The sequence below is a fragment of the Amblyomma mixtum genome, chromosome 4 (assembly GCF_055824585.1).
Source record: "Amblyomma mixtum isolate Tamu chromosome 4, ASM5582458v1, whole genome shotgun sequence".
NCBI classification, from domain to species: Eukaryota; Metazoa; Arthropoda; class Arachnida; order Ixodida; family Ixodidae; genus Amblyomma; species Amblyomma mixtum.
Window position 1 is genome coordinate 71,018,066 of NC_143015.1, and position 6,233 is coordinate 71,024,298.

Sequence of the window (6,233 nt, forward strand, 5' to 3'; positions counted from 1 at the left end):
GTTATACCGCTATGTGGTCTCCCCCCTCAAACCCCATACGAAAATTGGAACTTCAACCATCGCCTTTTCTATGTCAATCCCTTACAAAAATTTTTAGTAACATTCTTTAGAAAGTCTTTCGACAATTGTTAATAGAACCTATCAACATTGAATAGAAAGTCTTTTAAACGCCTTTGTACATTGTAGTAACAACCTATCAACCGTCTTCCGACAATTGGCCACCGATATTTAAAAGACTCAAGTACATAGAAAGTCTTTATACTTCCTATCATCCCCTTATCGAGTTTGTATACACTTCCTACTGACGCCTTACCGACAATGTCTACCAACACCCTATTAACGGTCTTCCGACAATTGGCCACCGTTATCCAAAAGACTCAAGTACATAGAAAGTCTTTACACTCCTTATCAACCACATACCGACAATGTCTACCAACACCCTATTAACGGTCTTCCGACAATTGGCCACCGTTATCCAAAAGACTCAAGTACATAGAAAGTCTTTACACTTCTTATCAACCACATACCGACAATGTCTACCAACACCCTATCAACGGTCTTCCGACAATTGGCCACCGTTATTCAAAAGACTCAAGTACGAAGAAAGTATAATTCCTACATCAACTTTTGGAAAAGTGTATGTTAACTACACAGTACAACACTTTTACCAACATAGATTTATCACTTCAAAATCATTTTGTGAACACTATCTTGGAGTGCTTAAAGAATAATAGAAGCAAAATGCAAATTATTACATTTATTGTGCACAAGTGTACATACACGCTACAACACATGCATGATGCATCAAAATATTTTATGGAGAACAATAGAGGAACAGAATATTGCCTTCGGCACACTTCCCCTCAGTTCCCTCTTAGTAACAATGACTGACACACAGCAATTGAAAAACATAACAGGTTTTAATTCACGATGTTTCGGCTGGAGGACCAGCCTTTTTCGAGTATAGTATAGCATTCGAAACAAAAGCTGTGTGCTTCAAATGCTGTAGTACACTTGAAAACGGCTGGCCCTCCAACCAAAACGTCGTCAATTAAACCCCGTTAGGTTTTTCTTACATATATACGAAGTGTTTCAGGGAAGACTAAGTAATTTTCAAAAAACAGGTATTTTGAGATGAATGTATGGCTTTTTCAGCATAGTATTACCAGTGTTGGCAGGCACCAGAAAACTTGTGAAGAGTCTTACGTAGTAAGCTGGTTAGCTAATTTTTATTAATGAGCCTTTTCACTATCAGAAACTTCGTTAAAACAATAAGTTGGGCTAGTTGGTAATGGCTGGAAGGAATCATACTCTTAGCGGTAAGAACACACACAACACCAAGACACACACACAGGACACCCGCTAGACTTCAACTATCTTTACTGGACACTTGTACGACATATATATGTATCACTGAGCACACGCAGGTGCCTCGTCATCGGCATCAGGTCTAACTAAGCCCTCCCCTCTCCTCCAAGGCATACGGTTGCGCCGATAAACAATCCCTTTTTCTGCCAATGCCAGGGAGGGAGTGCTTACACACGTCACCCGCCTCTTAAATACGAAAGGCCTGGGAGCCGAGAAAAAAGAAAGGGAAATTATCGAAGTCTTCCGTATTCAAGAGGCGGGTGACATGTGTAAGCACTCCCTCCCTGGCGTTGGCAGAAAAAGATTGTTTATCGGCGCAACCGTATGCATTGCAGGAGAGGGCAGGGCGTAGTTAGACCTGTTGCGGATGACGAGGCACCTGCGTGTGCTCAGTGATACATATTTATGTTGTACAAGTGTCCAGTAAAGATAGTTGAAGTCTAGCGGGTGTCCTGTGTGTGTGTGTCTTGGTGTTATGTGTGTTTCTTACTGCTAAGAATATGATTCCTTCACTATCAGAGTTAGGCGTCTAGTTGCCATTAGAGATTTGTAGCAGTTACATGCACTGGAGGGGTTTCTTTCCCTGTGTGCTTTCAAAAGCGCATGTATTTTCGCACGATGCAGCCAAATTTTGTCGAGCCACAGCGGCGAAAGTAATCATGTTTTGTACATTCCAGAAACTGATATGGCTACTACGAACAACTGGCTAAAAGTCTCTAACTGCAACCAGTTGCAAACCTGTGTTAGTTAAAAAGTTAATTATCAGAAATTAGTTAACCAGCTTACTAAATACACCTCACCGGCTTTCTGGTGTCTGCTAACATTGGTAATATTATGCAGCAAAAGCCATATTTTTGAAAACTGCTTATTCTTCCCTGAAAGGCCTGGTGCATATAAATACTGCTCACTTTCCTGTACAACACAGAAATGAAATAATTTCTTCTGTAACATGAAGGTTCCATGAGCCACATAACAAACCCGTGGAAAAAAACTGTGCATGCATACACACATCTCTCCAAAACAGCTAAAAAATCCCACACAGTGAAACAATGCTTACACTGTCTTAAGACCAACATTAAAGGCTGCAAACACTAGCGAATTAGAAGTCAAACAGATGCCAAATATATGCTGAATGTCCCCATGGATGTAGATATTAAGCTATGAGCTGATTTTAATAAAAATGCATCAGCACAGAAATGCTTAAGCAACTTTGTTGGTGCACTATCCTGACATTTGTCCTCAATATCAGGCAGCCTGCTTGTTGTTCATCATCATCATCAGCCTGACTACACCCACTGCAGGGCAAAGGCCTCTCCCATGCCTCTCCAATTAACCCTGTCGTTACTTGTCTGCATCACCAGCGGAAGAGGTAGCGTCCTAGTGATGAGACGTGTGCACGAACAGGTAGCCTCCTCCATGGCAGAATGCAGCAGCAAGAGAACTGCACAAGAAAACATTCAAAGTATACAGTTATAGTAACTTCTAATAGAATCAAACACGGAGAAGCAACAATCAGTTAAATGTGCACTAAAATGCAGCACTCCGAGTGAGTTTGATAAGGCTGCTGAGTAATAGCATAAGCAGCAGTCACAAGACTAGAATAAATGTAATGCGTCCTTGAACACGAAAAAGCTATAACATGCTGTTGTGTTCAATTCTGCCCCCACATTCGAAGACTGAATTATATTCACAGGAACTGACATTAACGTGTTACACCTAATTAGGCTACCACGAAGAGATATTTAGCCATTCCAGTCATATGAAGATAACATGCAGGCCATCAAATATGAAAATTATTTTGTTTCTGATTTGTCTGCACAAAAATTCAGGCAGCTTTTGTTTTCAGAAATGATGGCACAAAGACATTGCAATATAATGCACATGTTGCTGTAGATAATGTATCATTTGGAGCTATACCAGGTGTTAGGGGAAAATGTATGAACAAAGAGTACAAAGTTGAGCAAGTTCGTCAGGGCAAGAGTGGCACACTCTAAAGCAAATGAATCAAAATATTAAGGCACACACTGCGTCAGATACAATACTTGTAAGTAAAGCTGCATAGAACTACAAGCGATAAAAGCCTCAGAAACGTGCCCCTAAGGGAGCAGCTGGACTGGTAGTTTTTTATTTGTCCAGCAGCACATCCCTCCAGTGCTGAGGCCTGCTCATATCTGTTTAAGTTAAGAATACAAGGGAAACAAGCAAACAAGTGTTCCAAAGAAGATAAAAATGTGCACTTAGGTTGTTCTTTAGGAAATTACCTGTCACTAATTGCAGCAATAAATACCTCGAGAAAGTAAATTAAGTTATTTACACAGCTTATTACAAACCTTGATGGCACGGGAGAAAAGCAACATCAAATGCATCAGTTCAAGTAAAGCCAGGGGTCTTGTTAAGGTCACAGCAATATTTGTTGACTTAGGCTCAGCTAGTGTAATGCAATCAGTAACTGAACGTCGCCATGAATAAAAATAACAATGCACCAATACTCAATTCCAAATGCATTTCAACTGTACAGTGCAGTTAGTTGTGACAAAGGGAGTGTGAAAGAAAACCTCAGCAATGCTCATGACATCGAATAAGCACCTTTCTTCTGTACAGCTAAAATATAAGCTTTACAGGGTTTCATGTAATGCAAGGATAACCTGGTAAGGTATCAATTATTGATGCTAGCAACACCTATGCTTCTAAAGCAGAGTGCTGCACTTGAACGCCAATATTCAATTATGCATTGCCCGTCAGGCCATGCCTATAACATCACTGGTTCACTTCAAACATGCCATACCTTGTAAGAGGTAGGTACTGCTGAAGTAAACCTATAAAATTTATTTGCTGCTTTTAGACTGCTGTATAAAGGTCATGAAGCAGATAATTGTTTTAATTTGGTCTATACAGTGGTCAAGATTTCCAAGCACGAGAGGCATGAGGGAAAAAACTATAAAAAGCATTTCACACTATAACACAATGCACTTGACTAGGGGAGTGCTTTCATGATGCCCGCAATATCTTTTCCCTTTCTCTTGGTCCTCTTTTAAAAGAAAAAAAAAACGAAAGAGAGAGGGAGCCTGGACCATAAGATTTTTGGCAGGCTAAAAAAGACAAGGAAAATATACCCACTTGTCTACCTTTCCTTTTACAAGTGGCACATGCTTGATATCCAGTGTCAATGGCTGATAGGCTGAACCAGCAGGTCTTGATGTCATTTGCCTCTGGTTGAGGTAGCACTGGCTCGATGACAGATGAAAGCTGGTGCAAAAGTAGCGTGATGACACCGGTGGAGCAGCTGTACAGGGCTTGACTGCGGGTGCATTTGAAGAAAGGCTGCATTAGAGCCATGCTTTCATAAACATCATCACAGAAGCCACTTCCCATTACAACCTCTAGCTGTTCAGTCCAATGTGTTCATGAGTGGAGGCTAATGATTAATTACCTATGCCTCCAATAGTTGGAAAAAAATGGTTTACAAAGCTTGTCATACTTTTCTTAAAGCTATTATTCGCGAATCACGTTATACTTTTATCGCTTCAGACTGAAAATGGGGGAATGACATAAATGTAGTGAACGTAAAAAAAATAAAATGACAACAAACCTTCCATTGTGCGATTAGCTCAGCTGCACTGCAATGGAATGGTTCTGCTATTTTTAATCGTCGTTTCGTTGACCAGAACTATCAAGAAACACAGCACTTGATGTGACTGCGACGTAGAACGGGCAATGCTCCTTATCCAGTAAACACTCAGGCAGCAGAATCAAAAGACGCACGCCACGCCGCTACAAGCACTTTTCGTTCTTAAGGTCTCCTTTTCACGCGCTGCTCCTGTTCAGTCGGAATAACGAACCAAGCAGCACCCCATAGTTCTCGGCGTGCAACCAAATTCTATCACATAACTCCTGCGCCGAGGAGCTGGCACAAAGAGCGTGAGGCGGCGGGTTAAAAGTTGCATAGTTGGCAAGCGAGCGTGTCAGAACACCTTCTCTCTGCAAACGATCGCGTGGTGCCCGCATTTTGCACCTCACTGCGAACAAGACGTGAAGACCAACCCAAATGCATTCGCAGCCCTCAATCATACCCCCGACACATCGCAGAAGTCATTTTCCAGTTCTGTACTTACATTTGTCAACGTTCACGGCAAGCCGTTTCTTCTATCGGGCATCGGGCGCCGGCCGCTCTCGGCGTGGTTGCGTGCAGTACGTCAGAGCAGTTTTTGAGCACTGCGTGCGCGTAAGAACGTCTTCCGCAGCACTGGAGCTATCTGTCACCTTCCGAGTTCAGTCACACTACCACAACACTAACGAGGCCGCACATTTAACACAAACAAACTGAAGAAACGCACCCACAACATCACAACCGTCGCACCCCGTCAACAAAGAGCATGACAAAGAGTCGTTTCAGCGTCCTAAAAAAGATAGTGTAGCGCGCGGCCAACATGAGACTCGCAATCCGCCGCCAGCGAACGGAAAGATGAGGCTAATGTCGCCTAACTTTACACGCGTTAAAAAAAGAATTGATAAAGCCCTTTTGGCCGCAAACTTGTTGCATTAAACGACAAAATATTTTGTTTCAATTACAAAGTCAGCAAATTGGAATGACTGAGGTGAAAAAATGCGACTACTCACAACCATCTGTTTCTGGCGGCGCTGCGAACGAAAGCTTGGAAAACCGGGCAGCATGCCGGCAGCTACAGGCGACGCATCTGGGGCCAGGAAAGCCGCAGCCGCTGCACGGCTGCACTGCCTGCCTAGTTCTAAGGCTATAACTCAGCTCCCCGTAACTGCGTCGCAGAATAAGGAATGATGATGTTGTTGCCAAACGCTACTGGTTTCGATTTTTATTTTCGCATATTGTGTGGCTTAGCGTACTCTAC

The 6,233-nt window shown here is 42.4% G+C and overlaps 1 long non-coding RNA gene across 1 annotated transcript; it reads right to left on the reverse strand.

Moving 5' to 3' along the window:
- Positions 1-2,508: 2,508 nt before the first annotated feature.
- Positions 2,509-5,726, reverse strand: LOC149346895 (uncharacterized). Its single transcript, XR_016292113.1, has 3 exons — positions 5,481-5,726; positions 4,486-4,666; positions 2,509-2,809 (listed from the first exon to the last, which is right to left on the reverse strand). It is a non-coding gene; the product is annotated as an uncharacterized LOC149346895 (long non-coding RNA).
- Between the last annotated feature and the right edge of the window lie 507 nt (positions 5,727-6,233).